Source organism: Mus caroli, unplaced genomic scaffold (assembly GCF_978045245.1).
Source record: "Mus caroli unplaced genomic scaffold, Mus_caroli_1 scaffold_10, whole genome shotgun sequence".
Taxonomy (NCBI): domain Eukaryota; kingdom Metazoa; phylum Chordata; class Mammalia; order Rodentia; family Muridae; genus Mus; species Mus caroli.
Genome location: NW_028227265.1, coordinates 56,231,999 through 56,250,209, shown reverse-complemented (window position 1 = coordinate 56,250,209; position 18,211 = coordinate 56,231,999). Strand labels below are relative to the sequence as shown.

General features: G+C 39.6%; 1 long non-coding RNA gene and 1 pseudogene across 1 annotated transcript in view; one reads left to right on the top strand and one right to left on the bottom strand.

Moving 5' to 3' along the window:
• Positions 1 to 18,211, top strand: part of LOC147002381 (uncharacterized) — an 89,222-nt gene that overhangs the window by 48,981 nt on the left and 22,030 nt on the right. The window lies entirely within an intron of this gene.
• On the bottom strand, positions 16,155 to 17,203 carry LOC110300776 (keratin, type I cytoskeletal 18 pseudogene; annotated as a pseudogene).

The following is an 18,211-nucleotide window of genomic DNA, read 5'->3' as shown; positions in this document are numbered from 1 at the left end:
TCTAGAATGTAAGCTATTTGAGGGAAGGATTTTTTTTTTCTGTTTCACTTCCTTATGACTCTTCAGTGTCTAATAGAGTCCAGCACTATCATTTTTTTAAACTTCTCATAAATTTCAGATTATTGAGGACATTGGAATAAAGCAATATAATTTTAAACAAGTTTCAGATATATCTCCTAAGTAAAATGGGTCAAAAACATGGAAAAATGCTTTCTGCAAATTAAACCATGGTGTCATTCTCCAGTTATTCAAGAATAACTGGCAGATGTGGGAATATATATCAGTAGTACAGGCTTTGCATATCACATACAAATATCTGAATCTAATCCTTACCACCATAACCAATTAAAATTTTTTCTGCATCACAAACTGTCAATTTGATTTCAGAGTGCTGTGTGAATTTCTATTACAGATTGCTTGAGAAACAGAAAAGAAGAATGTATATTTGCAGGGCGCTTACATATTAGTTACATATTAGTTAAAAATAAATGCTAAGGAGAGGTTTTCCTTTCATAAGTAATAGTACTTTCCTAAGTTATGAGATTTACTCTTTTTCTTTGGGAATGCATCATATCCCTCCTCAATCCTGAAACAATTCCCCACTTGATAGTCGTAGATGCCAATGAAATCATATTTGCAGATGGGGCCTCCAGGAATTAAGAATAGATGAGGCCATGAAGGAAGGTCCCTAACAATGAAATTAGTGGCTTTTTGAAAATTGAGTATTTCATTTGTTTGCATTTCAAATGTTATCCCCTTTCTGGTTTCCTTTCTGCAACCCTCCTTATTTCACTGCCCCCCCCCCTTACCCTCCTTCTATGAAGGTGCTCTCTTACTCATCTACCCACTCCAGCCTCACTGCCCTAGCATTCTTTTACACTGTGGCACCAATTCTTCACAGGACCAAGGGCCTTCCCTCCCATAGATGCTAGTAAAGGCCCCTTCAGCTCCCTCAGTCCTTCTCCTAACTCTTCTATCAGGCTTCCTGTGCCCAGTCTGATGATTGGCTTTGCACATCTGCATCTGTATTGGTCAGGATCTGGAAGAGCCTCTCAGGAGACAGCTGTATCAGGCTCCTGTCAGCAAGCCCTTCTTGGTATCAGCAATAGTGTCTGGGTTTGGTGTCTGCATATAGGATGGGTTTCCAGGTGGGGCAGTCTCTAGATGGCCTTTCCTTCAGTCTCTGTTCCACTCTTTATCCATGGATTTCCTTTAGACAGGAGCAATTCTGGGTTAAAATTTTGGAGACGGGTGTGCGGCCCTATCCATCACTGGAAGACCATGCCTAACCTCTGGATATGGTCTCAACATGTTCTCTCTTCCCTTTATGGGGGTATTTCAGCTAATGTCATACCTGTGGGGTCCTGGGAGGCTCTTGCTTTCCTGGCATCTAGGACTTTCTTGTTGCTAACCCCAGTTCCCTCATTGCTACAGACTTCTGTTAATTTCCTGACCCCTCTGCACATCTCCTCCATCTCTTCCCATATGTGATTTTGTCCCTCTTTCTCCTCCCCCTCCTCTCTTTCTCCAAAGTCCCTCCCATCCTCTACTTCCCTTGAATATATTGTTCTAAATAGGACAAAGCATCCACTTTTTGGTCTTTCTTCCTCTTGAGCTTCATGTGGTCTGTGAGTTGTGTCATGAGTATTCCATGTTCTTTGCCTAATATGCACTCATGATTGAGTATATACCATGTGTGTTCTTTTGTGACAAAGTTACCTCATTCAGGATGATGCTTTCTAGATTCATCCATCCATTTGCCTAAGAATTTTGTGAAGCCATTGTTTTTAATAGCTTAGTTAATTAATAATTATAATTTAATAGCTTAGTTAATTTAATAGCTCTGTTGTGTAAATGTACCACATTTTCTGTATCTATTCCTCTGTTGAGGGACATCTTGGTTGTTTCCAGCTTCTGGCTATTTTAAATATGGCTGATATGAACATGGTGGATCATGTGTCCTTATTACCAGATATTGGAGCATCTTCTGGGTATAACCCAGGAGTGGTATAGCTGGGTCTTCAGGTAGTCCAATTTTCTGAGGAACCACCACACTGATTTTCAGAGTGGTTGTACCAGTTTATAATCCCACCAACAATGGAGGAGTGTTCTTCTGTTTCCACATCCTCACCAGCATCTGCTATCATCTGAGTTTTTGATGTTAGTCATTCTGACTGTTGTGAGGTGGCATCTCAGGTTTGTTTTGATTTGCATTTTCCTGATAATTAACAGCACTATCATTTTTATTTAATGTATTTGCTGAATGAATGATTATATCATGAAGAAAAGCAACTTCGGTTTTGCTTTGTCTCAAAAAGTTTTTGATGAGACAGCACAATCTTTCAGTCCTGTTTCAGTAGTGATGTAGTCATTGATACCCAAACCACTCCCCTAACCAACCAGATAAATAATTCATCTTCATAGTCTTTATCTTCTCTCTTGTATGAGCCCTTATGGAAGAAGTCTAGAGTCTACCACTAAGCTCTAAATAGAATATTTCTAAGTGGATAGAATTCATAGATTCTTTGCCAGGCAACATACATTTTTTTTTTTCCCAGAACCGAGGATAGAACCCAGGGCCTTGAGCTTGCTAGGCAAGAGCCCTACCACTGAGCTAAGTCTCCGGCCCACAATATACAATCTTAAAGCAAGCAACATCTGACAAGAGTCTTGGGTCCAAGCACAGAATTAGATATGTCTGAACAAAAAATCTTATAACAGTAGACGTTAGAACAAAAAATAAGTTAACTTTTGTAATATTCTTCAAGTGCTTGGAGGTAGAGATTTAAACCAGGGCAGGGTAGATTTGAACTAGGGACTGAAAAGAAGGGAAAAGTCAGAATCTGGATAGACTCTGGAATAGGGAAGCACAGAGGAAAACTGTTATGACCTGGCATGCTGTTGTCTTAGTTAGTTTCCACTGTTAACTTGACATAGCCTAGAGTCATCTGAGGGAGTCTCAATTGAGTGATTGCTCAGATCAGATTTGTCTTTTGGCTATGTCTATCTGATTATCTTGATTGATTTATGTAGTAAGGACTAGCCCACTATGGGTGACATCCTTGGATTGGTGGTCCTGGTTGTATAAGAGAGATTAGTGGAATATGAGTTAATGTGTAATCCTGAACATAGTCTTTCTCAGTTCACACTTCCAAGTTCTTGCCTTGTGTTTGTTGACTTGATGGCCTTTAGTGATGGACTCTGACCTAGGAGTAAACTTAAATGAACCCTTTCCTCCTCTAAGTTGTTTTTGGCTAGTGTTTTATCATAGCAATAGAAAGTAAACTGGAGCATTCTTTTTCCAGAAAGAATAATATGGCTCATACAAAGGTGTACCAGTCTGTTGAAGGTATGAGAACAACATTTTCTTCCCCTGAAGTTTATTTTATTTATCTATTAGATATAAATTTTAACATCTAGCATGTGTGCTTTATAGAATCAGTGTGATGACCAAATGTGGTAGGTGCTCTTTGCAGAATATTGTTATCCATCAGCCAGCCATTTTGTTTCTGAAATTCTGAAGAGTGTCCAACCCAGGTGTGATCATGCACACCTCTAATCCCAGCATTTGGGCAACTGAGGTAGGAGGATCATGAATTTAAGTCCAGTCTGCTCTACATAGTAAGGCTTTGTATCAAAGAAAACCTACAAACAAACAAACAAACAAACAAACAAGTCATAGTTGAGTGGCCAAATATAAGTGTCCATATCCATTGTTAAATTTGAAGTGAATTTTTAAAGTTTGAAATATGTTCATATTCAAATACAAACATAAAAATCCACTTTGCTGCTGTGTGATTACAGTAAAAAATAGCTCATATCTTTGGTTGTCTGAAACAGATTTTCAGATTGTTAGTTACTATTCCAGCTTGCCATGTGGCTAGGAGCCACTTTTCTCAACTTCTTTTCTTTAGTCTCACTCTTGGTTGTCTTCTCCAACTAAACAATCCCTTCTATAAATTAACCATATTTTTTAAACAAAGCATGACACAAAATAAGGGTCCAACAGAGAAGCATCCAATATCTGGAATTAAGCTAGAATTCATACAAACTAATGGTAGAGATAAATCTCCCACTTAAAATCTCAACACCAATTTACTGTTAAGTAGCCAGAGCTTGTTCAGCTTGAGTTTGCAATGAGATCTCCCTGGTCAACTCAATTACTGAACAGAAACAACATAACCCTGGTTCAAATGATAAGAAGCACAAAATAAATGGAAAGCATTATTAAAATTAACTGTACTTTGGACTTAAAAAGATGCAACAATATTGAAAGCATTGTGAATTATTTGTTACACATAGGAGTTTTAAATAGGTCAGATCAATGAAAAGAAATGCCATGTCACTCCAGACCTTCACAGGTCTTCATGTGCCTTCTTAGCAGCAATGATTTTTCTCTCTTCAACATTTGCTTCATGTAATTATATTTTTCTTAGGAAATTTACCTGGCTCCAGATTGGCCCATATCCTCATCTACCATTCGAAGAGGTGATTCACACAATGTCACTTCCAGGAATGGGGAATTGAGTAGACTCTAAACCATTGTTTCTGTGTTGCTGATAGGTAGAAAGTAAGACTGAGGCAAGGAATGTGTTTCTAACGTATCTAGATTCTAAATGATTCTTAAATAGTCACCAGATAGCCAAACCTCAAAGCTAGGAAGTAGCCAACCTGGGGTTTTAACTCAGATCTGATTCTAAATATTCTTTTTTTTCTCTCTCTTTTTTTTTTAAAAGATTTATTTATTATATGTAAGTACACTGTAGCTGTCTTCAGACACTCCAGAAGAGGGCGCCGGATCTCGTTACTGATGGTTGTGAGCCACCATGTGGTTGCTGGGATTTGAACTCTGGACCTTCGGAAGAGCAGTCGGGTGCTCTTACCCACTGAGCCATCTCACCAGCCCCGATTCTAAATATTCTTTTCAACACTAACTATACTGTCTCTTGTGGCAAAGCTCACATAATTCTCACATAAAGGATTTGGATGAAAACGATTGACAACAGTGCCTGGCAAATAGAGAAGTGGATGCTCATAGTCATCTATTGGATGGTACACATGGCCTCCAATGGAGGAGCTAGAGAAAGCACCCAAGGAGCTAAAGGGGTCTGCAACCCTATAGGTGGAACAACAATATGAACTAACCAGTATCCCCAGAGCTTGTATCTCTAGCTGTATATGTAGCAGAAGATGGCCTAGTCGGCCATCATTGGGAAGAGAGGCCCCTTGGTCTTGCAGACTTTATATGTCCCAGTACAGGGGAACGTCAAGGCCAAGAAGTAGGAGTGGGTGGGTAGGGGAGCAGGGGGAGGGTATAGGGGACTTTCTCGACAGCATTTGAAATGTAAATGAAGAAAATATCTAATAAAAAAATGAAAAAAAAGAAAGTCATTTTGTACAATGGTTTGAAATAGTCTGTTCCCATCTGATAAAAGGATTTGATATAGTCTTCATGACACATCACTTCAGCTACAAAAATAACCAGTGGCCCAATTGCATGGAACTTGAAATATATCAGACAATGCAGTCAGTGAATCAAATGTCTTTTGAGTATTTTCTCTTTGCTCAACGTTGTACTAGAGTCTGGGAAATGATACATCAATGTTTTTGAAAAGTAGAAATAGAATGTGAAATAGTATATATTTAAAAAAAACTTCAGTTGGGGGGGGGTCCAGCTACAAGGAACACAAAAGTATGGGAAGAGACTAGCATAAACTAGTAGGTCTTCATTATCATAAACATTGCATATCATATATGTAATTGGTAAGTAGACCATAGAAAATATATTTTCTGTATAGACAAAGGATTTCAGTTTTTATAGGTCATAAGCTATTTCTTGTAGTTACTCAATACAATAAAGTAAGTGTGAAAATAGCCATAGATTATGAAGGAATGAATGGGTTCATGTTCCAATAAAACTTTATTTGCAAAATCAGGTTTCCAAATGCATTTGGTCTACAGGATAAACTTACTTTGTAGTCAAGAATGACCTTGAACTGCAGATCCTTCTGCTTCCATCCTCTAAGTTCTATGACAACAGACCTGTGCCACCATACATGTCATGTTCCTTGAATTTGGAAGCCACCAATGTAAGTTGTTTAGTACTATATCCTTTAGTAAAGAGACTTGACTACAGTACAAGTAAATTACACCCAATATTGAGTCTATACCTCTTGCCACAATAAAACATCCATCATGACTGACACAACCATTTTCCCCATTCATTGTATATTTTTAGAGAACTGAGTTGTCTTGCAATTCTATCTTGTCACACCATTCAGGGCTGAAAACTCACCCAGACTAAAGTGACACCTTGGAGAACTAATTGTAACATTTTAACTTCCTGAAAGCATAGAAAGTCCACGTGTGAAGACCATATCAACGAAATAATGGGATATTGTCAGGATGAGAATTAGACATTAGATTTTTCAATACATTTATCTGATTCCAAAGTCAAGCTAAGTTTAAGAATTACTATTTTTTTAATTTTTAATATTTTTATTACATATTTTCCTCAATTACATTTCCAATGATATCGCAAAAGTCCCCCATAGCGCCCCCCACTTCCCTACCCACCCATTCCCATTCTTTTGGCCCTGGCATTCCCCTATATTGGGGCATATAAAGTTTGCAAGTCCAATGGGCCTCTCTTTCCATTGATGGCCGACTAGACCATCTTTCGATACATATGCAGCTAGAGACAAGAGCTCCGGGGTTCTGGTTAGTACATCATGTTGTTCCAACAATAGGGTTGCAGATCCCTTTAGCTCCTTGGGTACTTTCTCTAGCTTCTCCATTGGGAGCCCTGTGATACATCCAATAGCTGACTGTGTATGCAATAGTGTCAGCGTTTAGAAGCTGATTATGGGATGGATCCCTGGATACGGCAGTCTCTAAATGGTCCATCCTTTCATCACAGCTACGAACTTTGTCTCTGTAACTCCTTCCCTGGGTGTTTTGTTCCCAATTCTAAGAAGGGGCACAGTGTCCACACTTTGGTCTTCATTCTTCTTGAGTTTCATGCGTTTATCAAATTGTATCTTATATTTTGGGTATCCTAAGTTTTGGGCTAATATCCACTTATCAGTGAATATATATTGTGTGAGTTCTTTTGTGATTGTGTTACTTCACTCAAGATGATGCCCTCCAGGTCCATCCATTTGGCTAGGAATTTCATAAATTCATTCTTTTTAATAGCTGAGTAGTACTCCATTGTGTAAATGTACCATAATTTCTGTATCCATTCCTCTGTTGAGGGACATCTGGGTTCTTTCCAGCTTCTGGCTATTATAAATAGGGCTGCTATGAACATAGTGGAGCATGTGTCCTTTTTACCGGTTGGGACATCTTCTGGATATATGCCCAGGAGAGGTATTGCTGGATCCTCCGGTAGTACTATGTCCAATTTTCTGAGGAACCGCCAGACTGATTTCCAGAGTGGTTGTACAAGCTTGCAATCCCACCAACAATGGAGGAGTGTTCCTCTTTCTCCACATCCTCGCCAGCATCTGCTGTCACATGAATTTTTGATCTTAGCCATTCTGACTGGTGTGAGGTGGAATCTCAGGGTTGTTTTGATTTGCATTTCCCTGATGATTAAGGATGTTGAACATTTTTTCAGGTGCTTCTCTGCCATTCGGTATTCCTCAGGTGAGAATTCTTTGTTCAGTTCTGAGCCCCTTTTTTTTTTGATTTTTAATATTTTTATTACATATTTTCCTCAATTACATTTCCAATGATATCGCAAAAGTCCCCCATAGCGCCCCCCACTTCCCTACCCACCCATTCCCATTCTTTTGGCCCTGGCATTCCCCTATATTGGGGCATATAAAGTTTGCAAGTCCAATGGGCCTCTCTTTCCATTGATGGCCGACTAGGCCATCTTTCGATACATATGCAGCTAGAGACAAGAGCTCCGGGGTTCTGGTTAGTACATCATGTTGTTCCAACAATAGGGTTGCAGATCCCTTTAGCTCCTTGGGTACTTTCTCTAGCTTCTCCATTGGGAGCCCTGTGATACATCCAATAGCTGACTGTGAACATCCATTCCTGTGTTTGCTAGGCCCCGGCATCGTCTCACAAGAGACAGCTATATTTGGGTCCTTTCAGCAAAATCTTGCTAGTGTATGCAATGGTGTCAGCGTTTAGAAGCTGATTATGGGACGGATCCCTGGATATGGCAGTCTCTAAATGGTCCATCCTTTCATCACAGCTACGAACTTTGTCTCTGTAACTCCTTCCCTGGGTGTTTTGTTCCCAATTCTAAGAAGGTGCACAGTGTCCACACTTTGGTCTTCATTCTTCTTGAGTTTCATGCGTTTATCAAATTGTATCTTATATCTTGGGTATCCTAAGTTTTGGGCTAATATCCACTTATCAGTGAATACATATTGTGTGAGTTCTTTTGTGATTGTGTTACTTCACTCAAGATGATGCCCTCCAGGTCCATCCATTTGGCTAGGAATTTCATAAATTCATTCTTTTTAATAGCTGAGTAGTACTCCATTGTGTAAATGTACCATAATTTCTGTATCCATTCCTCTGTTGAGGGACATCTGGGTTCTTTCCAGCTTCTGGCTATTATAAATAGGGCTGCTATGAACATAGTGGAGCATGTGTCCTTTTTACCGGTTGGGACATCTTCTGGATATATGCCCAGGAGAGGTATTGCTGGATCCTCCGGTAGTACTATGTCCAATTTTCTGATGAACCGCCAGACTGATTTCCAGAGTGGTTGTACAAGCTTGCAATCCCACCAACAATGGAGGAGTGTTCCTCTTTCTCCACATCCTCGCCAGCATCTGCTGTCACCTGAATTCTTGATCTTAGCCATTCTGACTGGTGTGAGGTGGAATCTCAGGGTTGTTTTGATTTGCATTTCCCTGATGATTAAGGATGTTGAACATTTTTTTCAGGTGTTTCTCTGCCATTCGGTATTCCTCAGGTGAGAATTCTTTGTTCAGTTCTGAGTCCCATTTTTTAATGGGGTTATTTGACTTTCTGGATTCCACCTTCTTGAGTTCTTTATATATATTGGATATTAGTCCCTTATCTGATTTAGGATAGGTGAAGATCCTTTCCCAATCTGTTGGTGGTTTTTTTGTCTTATTGATGGTGTCTTTAGCCTTGCAGAAGCTTTGTAGTTTCATGAGGTCCCACTTGTCAATTCTCGATCTTACAGCACAAGCCATTACTGTTCTATTCAGGAATTTTTCCCCTGTGCCCATATCTTCAAGGCTTTTCCCCACTTTCTCCTCTATAAGTTTCAGTGTCTCTGGTTTTATGTGAAGTTCCTTGATCCACTTAGACTTGACCTTAGTACAAGGAGATAGGAATGGATCGATTCGCATTCTTCTACATGTTAACAACCAGTTGTGCCAGCACCATTTGTTGAAAATGCTGTCTTTCTTCCACTGGATGTTTTTAGCTCCCTTGTCGAAGATCAAGTGACCGTAGGTGTGTGGGTTCATTTCTGGGACTTCAATTCTATTCCATTGGTCTATTTGTCTGTCACTATACCAGTACCATGCAGTTTTTATCACAATTGCTCTGTAGTAGAGCTTTAGGTCCGGCATGGTGATTCCACCAGAGGTTCTTTTATCCTTGAGAAGAGTTTTTGCTATCCCAGGTTTTTTGTTATTCCAGATGAATTTGCAGATTGCACTTTCTAATTCGTTGAAGAATTGATTTGGAATTTTGATGGGGATTGCATTGAATCTGTAGATTGCCTTTGGCAAGATAGCCATTTTTACAATGTTGATCCTGCCAATCCCTGAGCATGGGAGATCTTTCCATCTTCTGAGATCTTCTATAATTTCTTTCTTCAGAGACTTGAAGTTTTTATTATACAGATCTTTCACTTCCTTAGTTAGAGTCATGCCAAGATATTTTATATTATTTGTGACTATTGAGAAGGGTGTTGTTTCCCTAATTTCTTTCTCAGCCTGTTTATTCTTTGTGTAGAGAAAGGCCATTGATTTGTTTGAGATAATTTTATATCCAGCTACTTCACCGAAGCTGTTTATCAGGCTTAGGAGTTCTCTGGTGGAATTTTTAGGGTCACTTATATATACTATCATATCATCTGCAAAGAGTGATATTTTGACTTCATCTTTTCCAATTTGTATCCCTTTGATCTCCTTTTGTTGTCGAATTGCTCTGGCTAGGACTTCAAGTACAATGTTGAATAGGTATGGAGAAAGTGGACAGCCTTGTCTAGTCCCTGATTTTAGAGGGATTGCTTCAAGCTTCTCACCATTTACTTTGATGTTGGCTACTGGTTTGCTGTAGATTGCTTTTATCATGTTTAGGTATGGGCCTTGAATTCCTGATCTTTCTAAGACTTTTATCATGAATGGGTGTTGTATCTTGTCAAATGCTTTTTCCGCATCTAACGAGATGACCATGTGGTTTTTGTCTTTGAGTTTGTTTATATACTGGATTACGTTGATGGATTTCCGTATATTGAACCATCCCTGCATCCCTGGGATGAAACCTACTTGGTCAGGATGGATGATTGTTTTGATGTGTTCTTGGATTCGGTTAGCAAGAACTTTATTGAGGATTTTTGCATCAATATTCATAAGGGATATTGGTCTGAAGTTTTCTATCTTTGTTGGGTCTTTTTGTGGTTTAGGTATCAGAGTAATTGTGGCTTCATAGAATGAGTTGGGTAGAGTACCTTCTGTTTCTATTTTGTGGAACAGTTTGTGAAGAACTGGGATTAGATCTTCTTTGAAGGTCTGATAGAACTCTGCACTAAACCCATCTGGTCCTGGGCTTTTTTTAGTTGGGAGACTATTAATGACTGCTTCTATTTCTTTGGGGGATATAGGGCTGTTTAGATCATTAACCTGATCTTGATTCAACTTTGGTACCTGGTATCTGTCTAGGAACTTCTCCATTTCATCCAGGTTCTCCAGTTTTGTTGAGTATAGCCTTTGGTAGAAGGATCTGATGGTGTTTTGGATGTCTTCAGGATCTGTTGTTATGTCTCCTTTTTCATTTCTGATTTTGTTAATTAGGATGCTTTCCCTGTGCCCTCTAGTGAGTCTGGCTAAGGGTTTATCTATCTTGTTGATTTTCTCAAAGAACCAGCTCCTTGATTGGTTGATTCTTTGAATAGTTTTTCTTGTTTCCACTTGGTTGATTTCACCCCTGAGTTTGATTATTTCCTGCTGTCTACTCCTCTTGGGTGAATTTGCTTCCTTTTGTTCTAGTGCTTTTAGGTGTGTTGTCAAGCTGCTAATGTGTGCTCTCTCTAGTTTCCTTTTGGAGGCACTCAGAGCTATGAGTTTTCCTCTTAGAAATGCTTTCATTGCGTCCCATAAGTTTGGGTATGTTGTGGCTTCATTTTCATTGAACTCTAAAAAGTCCTTAATTTCTTTCTTTATTCCTTCCTTGACCAAGGTATCATTGAGAAGAGTGTTGTTCAGTTTCCACGTGAAGGTTGGCTTTCTATTATTTATTTTGTTATTGAAGATCAGCCTTAGTCCATGGTGATCTGATAGGATGCATGGGACAATTTCAATATTTTTATATCTGTTGAGGCCTGCTTTGTGACCAATTATGTGGTCAATTTTGGAGAAGGTACCATGAGGTGCTGAGAAGAAGGTATATCCTTTTGTTTTAGGATAGAATGTTCTGTAGATATCTGCCAGATCCATTTGATTCATAATTTCTCTTAGTTTCACTGTGTCCCTGTTTAGTTTCTGTTTCCATGATCTGTCCATTGGTGAAAGTGGTGTGTTGAAGTCTCCCACTATTATTGTATGAGGTGCAATGTGTGCTTTGAGCTTTACTAAAGTTTCTTTAATGAATGTGGCTGCCTTTGTATTTGGAGCATAGATATTCAGGATTGATAGTTCCTCTTGGAGGATTTTACCTTTGATGAGTATGAAGTGTCCCTCCCTGTCTTTTTTAATGACTTTGGGTTGGAAGTCAATCTTATCAGATATTAGAATGGCTACTCCAGCTTGTTTCTTCATGCCATTTGCTTGGAAAATTGTTTTCCAGCCTTTCATTCTGAGGTAGTGTCTATCCTTTTCTCTGAGATGAGTTTCCTGTAAGCAGCAAAATGTTGGGTCTTGTTTGTGTAGCCAGTTTGTTAGTCTATGTCTTTTTATTGGGGAGTTGAGTCCATTGATATTAAGAGATATTAAGGAAAAGTAATTGTTGTTTCCTGTTATTTTTGTTGTTAAAGTTGGCATTCTGTTCTTGTGGCTGTCTTCTTTTAGGTTTGTTGAGGGATTACCTTCTTGTTGTTTCTAGGGCGTGGTTCCTGTCCTTGTATTGGTTTTTTTCTGTTATTATCCTTTGAAGGGCTGGATTCGTGGAGAGATAATGTGTGAATTTGGTTTTGTCGTGGAATACTTTGGTTTCTCCATCTATGTTAATTGAGAGTTTGGCTGGGTATAGTAGCCTGGGCTGGAATTTGTGTTCTTTTAGTGTCTGTATAACATCCGTCCAGGATATTCTGGCTTTCATAGTCTCTGGTGAAAAATCTGGTGTAATTCTGATAGGCTTGCCTTTATATATTACTTGGCCTTTTTCTCTTACTGCTTTTAGTATTCTATCTTTATTTAGAGCATTTGTTGTTCTGATTATTATGTGTCGGGAGGTATTTCTTTTCTGGTCCAGTCTATTTGGAGTTCTGTAGGCTTCTTGTATGTTCATGGGCATCTCTTTCTTTAGATTTGGGAAGTTTTCTTCTATAATTTTGTTGAAGATGTTTGCTGGTCCTTTGAGTTGAAAATCTTCATTCTCATCCACTCCTATTATCCGTAGGTTTGGTCTTCTCATTGTGTCCTGTATTTCTTGGATGTTTTGAGTTAGGATCTTTTTGCATTTTACATTTTCCTTGATTGTTGTGCCGATGTTCTCTATGGAATCTTCTGCACCTGAGATTCTCTCTTCCATCTCTTGTATTCTGTTGCTGATGCTCGTATCTATGGTTCCAGATTTCTTTCCTAGGGTTTCTATCTCCAGTGTTGCCTCATTTTGGGTTTTCTTTATTGTGTCTACTTCCCTTTTTAGGTCTAGTATGGTTTTGTTCATTTCCATCATCTGTTTGGATGTGTTTTCCTGTTTTTCTGTAAGGACTTCTACCTGTTTGATTAGGCTATCCTGTTTTTCTTTAAGGATTTGTAACTCTTTAGCAGTGTTCTCCTGCAATTCTTTAAGTGATTTTTGTGCTTCCTCTTTATTGTCTTCTACCTGTTTACCAGTGTTCCTTTGTATTTCTTTAAGTGTGTTATTAAAGTCCTTCTTGAAGTCCTCTACCATCATCAGGAGATGTGCTTTTAGATCCGTGTCTAGCTTTTCCGGTGTGTTGGGGTGCCCTGGACTGGGCGAAGTGGGGGTTCTGGGTTCTGATGATGGTGAGTGGTCTTGGTTTCTGTTAGTAAGATTATTACGTTTACCTTTCGCCATCTGGTAATCTCTGGGGTTAGTTGTTGTCGTTGTCACTGTTTAAAGATTGGAGCAGAAGCTGCGTTCCACTCACCAGCAGTCTCAAAATCCTGTGGCGGGGGTCGTGGGTAGCTGGCAGTTCCCCAGTGCTGGTCCAGCTGGAAGAGGCCTGTGGTCCTACTCAGGCTGGTTTTCTGCTTCCCTAACTAATGCAGTCTCAGGTCCCGTGCGCAATTGGATTGGAGCAGAAGCTGTGTTCCACTCTCCAGAAGTCTTAAGATCCTGTGGCGAGTGTTGTGGGTAGCTGGCGAGTGTCAGCCGACCCTGCGCCCTCGCTACCCCGGTACTTTTCTGACCGGAAGAGGCTTGTGGCCCTATGTAGGCCGGATTTCTCTCTCCCCAACCAGAGCAGTCTCAGGTCCCGCGTGATTGGACTGGAGAAGAAGCTGTGTTCCACTCACCAGCAGTCTCAAAATCCTGTGGGTCGTGGGTAGCTGGCGGGTGTCAGCCGACCCAGTGCTCTAGCTACCCCGGTGCTGATCCGGCCGGATGAGGCCTGTGGCCCTACTCAGGCCGGTTTCTGCTTCCCTAACTAATGCAGTCTCAGGTCCCGCGCGCAATTGGATTGGAGCAGAAGCTGTGTTCCACTCACCAGAAGTCTTAAGATCCTGTGGCGGGTGTTGTGGGTAGCTGGCGAGTGTCAGCCGATCCTGCGCCCTAGCTACCCCGGTGCTTTTCTCAAGAATTACTATTTTGAACTTCATATTTATAGAACTCGTTCTTGGTTCCCATACAGCTACAGGTTCTGATGAAACTACTGGCCACTCGTGGAAGAACCAGATAGCTTTCCTTGACACTGTTAAACTTTTGCATTTCTTGAATTTTCTTTATTTCCTTTTTGTGTCTGTTGGTCTTTGACAGTTTTTTAGTTTACTTTCCTTTACAGTGGAAGGCACTTTCTCTCACATGACAGAGTAATATGCCAACACCAGCACACCTTTCTCAGATATTTGTATGCTGTCACATGAAATCTGTGGTCATGTTTACTTGGCTATTTCCTGGTTTTCATGGGATTAACAGTTTCCACTAGATCACCTAGCAAGATGTCCTTAATCTGTTAGATCCCAGGAACTAAACCCTGGAGAAGCTCCGCCACCCACAATCCACCTTCTCAAAAAATACTGGTCATCTTTTGAAATAAGAAGTCTGTAAATGTAAACAATAACATTCTTTTGTAGGAAACCATTAATTTTTGTCTAGAAAGAATTCCTTTGGGCTTGAGAAAGGAATGGAAATGGGAAACAGTGAAGAATGAAATGAACAATAATTCTTCCCATTGGCAACCTCTTGCCCACCTGCAGAGTTTTATTCTGTTCTCTTCAAATTTTGCTACCTGCATTGTAAATCAGGAAGCAATTGGGACCTTAAAGAATAAATGAATGAGGATAGATGCTACCATTTCATTGAGAAATTCCTTTTTCTATTACTATTCCATTTAAGAAGCAATAAATTGTTCCTTCTCCAAGTCTAGATCATAATTTCCTTTTTTCAACTATTTCAAATTATCATTTTTTTACTTCTCTGCCTCCTCTGTTACACTGTAATATCATTATGAGCAGATGTAATACCACATTAGACTGTATCATCATTAATCATTCCTCAGTTTAGTGTAGAGCCAGGCATAGGAGAGTAGCCAAAAGAACTTTGTTCAGTTCCAGAGATAATATTTTGAACAAATACTAGGAACTTCTAGTTTTGAGTGCCAGCTACATGCTAGGCACTGCAATTTACATTTGAGGAACTTTTTTCTTTCTTTTCTTTTTTCCTTTGATTTAGGTTTTATAGCATTATGATGAGAAAAGATACATAATTTCAATTTATCTGAATTTGTTAACATTTAAAAACATGTTTTCACTAAATAGACTTACATCACATTCTTCTTTCTCTTTTGTACTCCAACTCCTCTCAGAAACCCCCTTCAAAACCTGCAATACATTTGTTGTTTATCATATTCTTTAAAATTGATAAACTATTGTAACAATAAAATGAGTATTATAAAAGTTGTTTGCTATAAAACAATCAATTGAACAGTCTTATGTAGATGTTTGTCTACAGCAATACTGAAAATACATACCTTTTTCTCAATATAAATTTTAAATAGCTCCAAATGTATTAATTGTATGATATTTTAAAATAATATATCACTATTAGTTTTTTTTAATGAACATAAATAGTCTTTTTGTTTGTTTGTTTTGCTTGGTTTGGTTTTAGTAGAGCTTAAAAATCTTGGCTTACTGTGGTACAAACACAAAATAAGAACAGTTTTTGAAAATTGGAGTTCATTGTAATAAGGCTGGTCTTGAATGTCCCTCACATCACCAAAGGATTTTACCTCCTTAGTTAGATAAGCTATGAGTTGACAGTTCTGCTGAGCCAAGGAATGAATTGTAGGCACGATTTTTGGATAGAGATTTCCTGCTATGGTCAAAGCTGGAACTTTTTGTTGTTATTGTTCTTATTTTTGTTGTGAGAACAATTACCTGTCAGGAGAAATAATAATAATAATAATAATAATAATAATAATAATAATAATAATAGCTATTATTATATTAATAATAATAGCTATTAATAATAGCTATTAATAATAATAATAATAATAATAATAATAATAATAATAATAATAATAATAAAGCTCTCAACTTTTATTGGTCCCTCAGTGCCTAGGGTTTTCCTCCTTCTCAGCCTTAGTGTCTCAGAACTCTGGTGTCATTGGTTTCAGACACCACTTTGCAATCCACAGTCTTACAGGTAGTTGTTCTCTGCAGTTTGCATGGAGTTGCTGGAGTCCAGGGCATCGGTGAGACTGAAATCTTCCCCATCCTCCAGCAAGCAGTGGTAGGTGGCAATCTCTGCCTCAAGCCTGATTTTGACGTTCAACAGGGCTTCATATTCCTAGGTCTAATGCTGCCCTTCTGCCTGAGTTTGTGCCAGCTCTGACTCCAAGTGTAGAAGGACCCTATTGAGCTGCTCCATCTGTGCCTTATGTTGGGCCTCTATGTCCCCAAGGCTGTTCTCCAAGTTGGTGTTATGGTTCTTCATAGAGTCCAGGTCAATCTCCAAGGTCTGGAGGGTGCGTCTCAGGTCCATAAGTGTGTTCTAAGCATTCCTGACTTTGGCAGACTTGGTGATGACGACTATGGTACTCTTCTCAGTCTGCTGAGACCAGTACTTGTCTAATTCCTCGCGATTCTTCTAAACCAGCTCTGCATACTGGGCATAGATGTCCGCTATAATCTTGCTGAGGTTCTGAGATTTGGGAGAATCCACTTTCACAGTCAACCCAGAACTTGGACTTCCTTCTCATGATTCTTCTTCATGAACAGCAGTGTCTTCTTGAGCTCTTCGATTTCTGTTTCCAGCTGTAGACTTGTGATATTGGTGTCATCTACCACCTTGCAGAGTCCATTGATGTCGCTCTCTACAGACTGGCACATGGCCAGTTCTGTCTCATCAGCGTCAAGACGTACATTGTCGATCTGCAGGATGATGCAGGCATTGTCCACAGAATTCGCAAAGATCTGAGCCCTCAGGTCTTCGATGACCTTAACATAGTTGCCCCAGGCTCTGATGTCCTGGAGCCCCTTCTTCTCCAGATGTTCCCAGATTTAGCCCTCAGCACCTGCATAGACACTGGCTGTACTGCTGACAGGCTGGTGCACAGGCTGGGAGTCCGCACAGAGCCCAGGGACTGGTAGTTGGTGGAGAAGGTGGTAGAGCGCGTGGTGAAGCTCATCTTGTCTGGAAAGGAGAGCGAGAAGAAAGAGAGCAGGATAGGATGTCTGCCTACTACTACTACTACTACTACTACTACTACTACTACTACTACTACTACTACTACTATTTTGTAGTACTGAAAGTTGAGCCTGGGTCCTTAGTAAAGGCAAATTTGTATTCTACCACAGAGCCACATTTCTAGTCCCCACTTACTCATACAAGTGTTCACAGCACATCCAGTGCTCATAGCTAAAGAGATCTATATAGCTAATTGTTGTGCATGAGAGACATAGCAGTCATACTGAAGGACTTTGATTCTTACACTAGTGGCCCAATGATACAAAGCTGTTGAATTTGGAGCTAACCAATTGCTAGTCATGTTTATACCAGCAGCTCTGATGGCCTTTATTGCTGCCGTGTTACCATTTGGAGGTCTCTTCTATCTTCACAAGTCTTCCCAAACCCTGAACTGTTTTCCAACCTGCTCTTTCAGTATCTAATTGACTATCTAAGTAAGTGTTACCAGTACTTCAAATGAAATGCTATTGTAGTTCAGTTTGCTAAATCCTTTTTTAAAATGTAAACCTCAGCCTTAAGGACTTACCTGTGTTAAAGATGAGAAAAGAGGATTTTTTTTTTCCTTCTCTAGGTTGCACAGGTAATAAGGGAAAAATCAGGGCTTGACTATATTTTTGTCTCTCTGTAGAGGCCATGACCTTCCCCTCTCCATTTCTGCTTTGCATAGAGTGCTCAGTGTATTAGCTTTTTGTGACATTGCACTGACATTCCTGACCCAATGCTCTCCTTTCATTCAGGAGTGTTCAACACTTCATTGCTGTTTGTAGTGCCTCTCTCTCTCTCTCTCTCTCTCTCTCTCTCTCTCTCTCTCTCTCTCTCTCTCTGTGTGCCCATGCGCATGCATATAAATGTATGTTGCAGTCAGAGGATGACTTTGGATATCATTCCTCAGATACAGTTCACCTTTGTTTTAAGACAGGCTGTCTGGCTTGCTTGTAATTTACTTAGC